The sequence below is a fragment of the Octopus bimaculoides genome, chromosome 5 (assembly GCF_001194135.2).
Source record: "Octopus bimaculoides isolate UCB-OBI-ISO-001 chromosome 5, ASM119413v2, whole genome shotgun sequence".
Lineage (NCBI taxonomy): Eukaryota > Metazoa > Mollusca > Cephalopoda > Octopoda > Octopodidae > Octopus > Octopus bimaculoides.
In genome coordinates, this window is record NC_068985.1 from 41,185,849 (window position 1) to 41,194,100 (window position 8,252).

The window sequence follows — 8,252 nt, forward strand, 5'->3', positions numbered from 1 at the left end:
TATATATATATATAGAGAGAGAGAGAGAGAGAGAGAGATTGGGTGGCTAATTTGCAATTTTACAACCTAAAAGTAGAAATACATACGTCACTAAAGGGCACTAATCAACACCCGTATTCCTAGAAATAAGAGTTCAAAACAACTCAGTAGCCACAAAAAGCACAATCTTAATAAGCTGAAAGGGAGACAAGCCACTACGGTAGGAGATCACCGATGATTTCGCATTCTGATGCTTAATGCATCTTAATGCTCATCAGTAGCTCTCACCGCGCCTAGGGTTAAAGTCATCTCGTCTTGTCAGCTTATAACATCTCCGTTGAAATCATATACGATAGTCTGAGAATTATAAATAATATGGATGGCTAATTCGCAATTGATGTATGTATGAATGTATGTATGTATGTATGCATGCATGCATGCATGTATGTATGTATGCATGCTTGTATGTATGTATGTCTGTATGTATGTCTAAATTATATGAAAAGTTGACAGCTTACTCTAAGTTTTGCCCTTGGCTTTTCATGACAGCCAAAGGAGAAAACGTCTCTGCGTGTACGCGTGCGTGTGTGCGTTTATATATATAGTTTTTATATATGTATAAATATATATATATATATATACATATATTATATATACATATATTACATATAATTACACACACACACACACACATATATATATATATATATATACATGTACGTAATTCTCCTCCTCATACATACACACACACACATACGTACACAGATATTATATACAGGGCTACGCATTCTCATTAGCTAATTACGTAGTCCCATATTGCTTAGGGTCACAGACATTTTCTCAAGGGTGTGCATACGTATTCGTCTGTTATATCTACGTACATATACACAACAATTTGTACACCTGCAAATTAAACCGGTTAATTATACAGCCTGCCAATTTCAATATGCTAATTAGGAATACCAGTTTCTCAAAATATTCCCCCTTAACCTTCATTGCATCAGTCAGTCTGTTCCCCACTTCTTAGCTTTGGAACGTCTGACGCTAAACACACACACACACACACATACGCAGGTACCCACATACACGCACGCACTCACAAACACGCACGTACACACGTACCCGTGCATACATATACTCACGCACGCACGTACCCACACACATACTCTCTCTTTCTTCTCTCCCACACACACACACACAGGCATGCAGAAGCACACTGACACATAACCACTCGTAAGCACTTGGACCAATGTCTGCATGTATGTATTAATATATATATATATATATTTGTACGTGTCTATGGGTGTCTGTTATACATCAAATATATATATATATATAAACACACACATACATGCAATTTTATATACACTTATATAAAAGTACACGCATACACATGTCTATGTTTGTATGTGTATATTCGTTTGTCTGAGTGTATGTGTGTGTGTATAAATGAGCATGTGTGTGCATATACAGCCGCACATAGTTATGAATTTTTAGTATTTAATGAGATTACACATTCGAGGGAACATTGTATCCTAATCGACATTTTCAGACGTATGTTGATTATAATATAAAGCAGAAAACATATGGCAAATAATCCTTTCTACTATAAGCAGAAGGCTTGAAATTTGGGGGAAGGGGATGAGTCGATTACATCGACCCCAGTGCGTAACTGGTACTTAATTTATCGACGCCGAAAGGATGAAAAGGCAAAGTCGACTCCGGCGGCATTTGAACTCAGAACGTGAAGATAGACGAAATACTGCTAAGCATTTCGCTTGCGTTGCTAACAATTCTGCCAGCTCGCCGCCTAAAGATATGGAAAATAATATTGGTTTCAAATTCTGGAACAAGGTCAACAGTTTCTGGGGAGGGGATAAGTTGATTACATTGAACTCCAGTAGTCAACTGGTACTTATTTTTATCGACTCCGAAAGGATAAAAGGCAAAGTCGACCTAAGAAGAACTTGAACTCAGAGCGAAATGCTGCTAAGCGTTTAGCCTGGCGGGTTAACAATTCGGCCAGTTCGCCGTTTTCATATGGCAAATAATATTACAGATGTTTTTGTTTCTTTTTAGATATTAGCACAAGGCCACGCATTTCGGTTGGAAGTTGTAAAATCGTTTAAAACGACCCAACTTAACTGCTTCGTATTTTACCGACATTAGCGGGATTTGAACCGAAAGGTAGTGACATGTAAATATTTCAAAGCCTCTTGTCCAACACTTACAGATTCTGTGATTTTATTGCTCTTCTGAATTATTATTTCATCGGGCGGCGAGCTGGCAGAATCGTTATCTCCCCGGGCGGTATTACTAGCTATATTTCTTTCAGCTTTACGTTTTGGGTTCGAATTCGGACGAGATCGACTCTGCTTTTCATCCATTCGGGGATCATATAATCGATTAGCTCCCTTCCCCTAAAAGTTCAGGTCTTGTTCCTATAGTAAGGATTAATAATGGTTTCAGGTTTTTGCACATGGCCAGCAGTTTCAGGGAGGGGATAAATCGATTACATCGACTCCAGTGTTCAACGGTACTTAGTTTATCACTCCCGTAAGGATGAAAGGCAAAGTCAACCTCGGCGGAATTTGAACTGAGAACGTAAAAACGGACAAAATGCCTCTAAGTATTTTGCTCAGCTTGCTAACGAATCTGCTAGCTCGATGCCTTAAATAATAGTTCCAAGGACGGCAAGCTGGTAGAATCGTTAGCGCGTCAGACAAAATGCTTAGTCGTATTTCTTTCGACTCATTACGCTCTGCGTTCAAATTCAGCCAAAGTCGATTTTCCCTTCATCCTTTCGGGGTTTTTTAGAGTTTGTACCAATCAGGTGTTAGAGTCGATGTAATCAAACTCCCCCTCCACTCAAATTAGCTAACCTTATGCCAAAAATTAGAAAGAATTAATATATTTATCAAATTTTTGAACAAGGCCAGCAATTTTAGAGGGAGTAATAAGTTGATTACATTGACTCCAGTACTTTATCTTATCGACCCCGAAAGGATGAAAGGCAAAATTAAACTCGACAGGATTTGAACCTAGGAAGAAATGTCGCTAACTATTTTATCCGACGCGCTAACAATTTTGCCAGCACGCTGCCTCCATAATAAATCATTGTAACTTTTGGTCCAAGGCCAGCAATTTTGAGGGGAGGAGCAAGTCAATTACATCAATCTCAGAGCTCAACTGGTACTTATTTTATCGACCCCGAAAGGATGACAAGCAAAGAAAGTTGATGTCAGCGGTATTTGAACTCAAAACAGAAATAGCTGAAAGAAATGCCGCTAAGCATTTTATCCGACGCTCTAATGAATCTACTGGCTCGCCGCCTTAATTGCTCTTTCAATTATAGGTATAAGGCCTGATTACATCGACCCGAGCACCAAACTTTATTTCTTTTATCGGCTCCGAAAGGATGAAATGCAATGTCGACCTCGGCAGATTTCGAACTCAGAACGTAAAGCCTGAAGAAATGCATTAAGCATTTTGTTCGGTACTGTAACGATTCTGCCAGTTCCATGCGTTGTTTGTTGTTCTAATATAAAAAGGAATTGTTCTTTTCGAGCTGTGAAAGACCGACTTAGTGTTCGTAGCTGACGATGCGAAAAAACAGAAATGCATTAGACTGTGGGCATGCTAAAGCACCGTCTTAACTTCTTAACATATTATCCCATATATTTACACTTAGAGATGTCTAGTAAATATATATTTGAACGAAATTATACATTCACTGTACTCTGAGGTATCTGTCACTTATTTCTAACCCGAAATACTTCGTTCATGATGTTATTCCCGTTTTCTATCAGTAACTATCAGTAACTTCATAATAAAAATCACAACTGATCCAAGATAATTTGTGTACTTATTTTTCCTTATACACTGATTCAAAATTGATAATAAAAAATATGATACTTTTTGCATGGAAATTTTTTAAAATGTGTATGTTAAGAGGTTAACAGACTTAGTTGATCAAATCGATCCCAATAGTAATTTCTTTTAAAGTCTGAGACTCTCTGTATTGGGAATATTTTGATGAATCTCCTCATTCGAGAACGTAAAGAAACCAGCAAAGGGCTGTCAAGCAATGGGGTGGGGTGGGGGAACGACAAACAAATAAATGCACACAGACACACATAAAATGGGCTTCTACTTAGTTGCCACTTATCAAATCCACTTTAAAGACATCCGTCGGCCAAAGGCTATAGTAGCAACCAAGTAGAGCGTGTATGCATTTATGTATACATTACAAGCTTCTGAACAGTTCCCTTCCAAATTCCACTTCAGGTGCTGATCAATACGAGAGTATTGCAGAAATCACTACAAAAAAAAAAAAAAAAATTCTTGCACGGTGGAATCGAACACGTAACCACATGTTTGAAAGGCAATCTTCATAACCATGAAACGCTGTAAAAAATCTGAGGTAAGTTTTCCTACAACGAGTCTTTTCGTCGACTATACAGTTCGAGAAACAATTAATGATATTGACTGAATGATTTAAATTGCTACATTGACCCATGTGTGTGTGTGTGTGTGTGTGTGTGTGTGTGTACGTGTGCAATCAGAAAGACATGTGATTTGTGATTCATCATGCAACAGGCGGTTGTGTTTGAAATTTCACAAGTACCCAGATCCCTTCAACTTTAAAACAGGACCATCTGTCGCGTGATGAATAGGAATATGTCAGAGGCCAGGAAACTAATATGAAGATACGGGAACGCAATTGAGACCATTCTGTCATGATTATTTATCTTTTCTCAGTCTGATGATGTGTACAATCGCCAAAGAGTTCGATTAAACGAAACTTTAGACCAAATTTATAATCTTGTGTATCTCAATTTTGACAAACAGCTATCAAAATTTACACACATTGGTCATAAAATTGTATTAAACATCGTTACGTTTTTGTATTACAAGATAAAACAAAACAATATATAGGTACACAAACAGGCATGAATATAAGTATGCATACATACATACGCTACGTATGTGTGTGTGTATATATATATATATATATATATATATATATATATATATAGCGGCAAAAAAAATGCTACCGTCTAGTATTGTTACTACTTATATCTAGTTTAAAGATTTTAGAACTAGTTACTTTGCTCGTTACGAGATCAGCGGCTGTCTGTTTATATATTGTGAGGAGGGACAACTGACTGCCATCTAGCGATGCTAGTGCCGGCAGGTATCCAGTACCGATGACGGGTAAAAATCCAGAAACCATGATCCACTGGTCTTGCCAAGCTGGAGGGGACTGATTCGCTCCCTTACTCACAATATATCGGACAGAGGTTGGGTGTCGTTAACTAGATGGAAAAGACGTTTTTCTGGGATTAAAATGTAGTAACATAGTTCTTTATGGAACAGCCATGTTATAGTGACAAAAAAATGTTACCTATATATGTGTATATATATATATATATATATATATTCACACACGTATATATGTGTGTATATATATATATGTGCATATATATATAGTGTGTGTGTGTGTGTGTATACACATACACACACACACGCGCACACATGTAATCAGTATTTGTTCAGTGTACAGCGAGGTCTGAGACGATGATTTGTATACTTATTCTTAACGTGTTCCGGCAGATTCGAACGCAAAATATGCTAATCGCTGTTGTGCACGTCTTACGAGGATAACATCACCCTTTTACGATTACCATGTGCTCTTAACACATTCGGCTCATTGGCACAAGAGATGTGGTGTAACCAGTTTGCTTACTTTTTACAGTAAGGCTAAAGTCGCACGTTTATGAAAAAAAAAAAGTAAGCATACTGTACATTACATTTCAAATAACCAAAAAAAAAAAGCGTTAGTGGAAGACGAAAATAGGCTTCCGTGCAGGAATGACGTTATAAATCACTTGATGAAAATAGAAACATTGTTACACGCACCCTATCCACATAGATACATATATTACATTGGTTTCAAATTTTGGGTCAAATCCAGCAATTTCGGGAGAGGTGTTAAGTTGATTACATCGACCCCAGTGCACAACTGGTTACTTTATCGACCCTAAAAGGATGAAATGCGAAGACGACCTTGGCAGAATTTGAACTCAGAACGTACAGACAGAAGAAGTGCTTCTAAGCATTTTGCCCGTTGTGCTAACGATTCTTTTCTACTCTAGGCACAAGGCCCGACATTTTTGGGGAGGGGGCCCGTCGATTAGATCGACTCCGAAAGGACGAAAGGCAAAGTCGACCTCGGTGGAATTTGAACTCAGAACGTAAAGACAGACGAAATACCGCTAAGCATTTTGCCTGGTGCGCTAACGTTTCTGCCAGCTCGCCGCCTTAGATACATGTATTATAACAGGGTTGGCCAAAAGTCACCCGATAGTAAATCAAAATTCCATAAATACTTAATATTCAATTTTATTTATTCATTTGGAAAAATGGTGTCGCTCAAGAAGGACTTCATATTAAATTCATTCAGTTGTTAAGCATAAATAAATCTTGGAATTAAATGGTTTTGATTTACTGTCAGGTGACTTTTGGCCAACCCTGCATATTAATATTTTGTCGAGATACAGGCTACGTTGCATAGCAGCAGAGCTCGGCTAATACTGGTCGTGTCATTTTTATCCGACCTCTTTCGTTGCGTTTGTGATTGATCCATTTAACCATGCGCTGGTGCGATATTTCAGATGTTTTTACGAGGTACTTTTCAAATGGCAGCTTTTGGAAAAGAAATTTCTGTGCTTCGGTAAGAACCTCCTAAAAAAAACAACAACAAACAAACAAACAAAAACTGGAATATCACACCATCACCTAATTAAATGGGTCAGCACTCAACAATCACATACTCTATTTTGTAACCTTACACTCTGTCATTGTATACATAGCACTACAGATAATTTCCTATCTCTATTTTCTCTCTTCTGTTTTATCTATTATTTTACTTCCCTGCAGTCGCTATACACTTTGCAATCCTCTATTTTTCCTTATAATTCCCATATTGCCTTAATTAAATTCACCCATTTTTTTATAATTCATATTTTTAATTTATTATTCTTATAATACATTGATAATATTATTATTATTATTATTATTATGAAGGTGCATAGCTCAGTGGTTAGAGCGTCGGGTTCACAATCTTGAGGCAGTGAGTTCGATTCCCGGACGGGGCTGTGTGTTGTGTTCTCAAACAACACACTATTTCACGTTCTTCCAATTCCCTCAGCTGTAGAAATGAGTTGCAACATCATTGGTGCCAAGCTGTATCAGCCTTTGGCTTTCCCTTGAATAACATCGGTGGAGACCGAATACAAGTATATATTAGATGAAGAGAAACTTCCTGAGAATGTGGGTAGTTGATGTCAACATACTTTTTTGAGTCTCAAAGATTGTTGGTTTCCCAGGGATCTGGTCAAAACATTTGTCAGTACCTTTCTTGATCATTCCCAGGCCACCTACAACAACAGGGATGGTTTTGGTTTTTAATTGCTATGTCCTAGATATCTCAATCTCAAGAGCCTTATATTTCGACAGTTTTTCAAATTCTTTTGCTGAGATGTTTCTATCAGTAGGCACTGTCATATCAATTAACATGCATATTTTTTTTATTTATGTCTTTGATGATAATGTCCGGTCTGTTATCATTTATTTGCCAGTGTGTATCCCATAATCCTATAGGATGGTAACATTCTCTCCTTAAGTGACTGGGTCTGGATGGTGTTCATAGCAGTTCTTAGGGTGCGGGATACTATAGTGACGGCATTTGCTCCAGTGCAAGTATTGGTCAACTCGATCATGCCTGCTTTAATATTCTGTAAGGGCAAGGACTGAGTAATTGGCAACAATATGGTCAATATTCTCCAGTTTGTCATTTCAGAGCCTACACTTTGTGTCTACCTCATTGTAGATGACATTATTAGCTTGATAGTTCCGGGTGAGGAGACTCTGATCTTGTGCCGCTAGGATAAATCGTCTGTTTCGACTTTCAAACGAACACTCTGCAGCCATTATTATTACACATTGTACCAGTATCGGAAGTTTCAAAGTGTTTAGTTAAAAAAAAATTAATTAAATAATCTGTACGTCAAATTGAATAGATCCGAAATGGATAAAAAGCAAAGTCGACTTTGGCGGAATTTGAACTCAAAATGTAAACACAGTTAAGTATTTCGCCCGGCGCGAAATTTCTTTATTGCCCACAAGGGGCTAAACATAGAGGGAACAAACAAGGACGGACAAAGGAATTAAGTCGATTACATCGACCCCCAGTGCGTAACTGGTACTTA

At 37.7% G+C, this 8,252-nt stretch overlaps 1 protein-coding gene across 1 annotated transcript in view; it reads right to left on the minus strand.

Moving 5' to 3' along the window:
• The window catches only part of LOC106869140 (extracellular serine/threonine protein CG31145), a 187,408-nt gene that overhangs the window by 30,951 nt on the left and 148,205 nt on the right, over positions 1-8,252 (minus strand). The window lies entirely within an intron of this gene.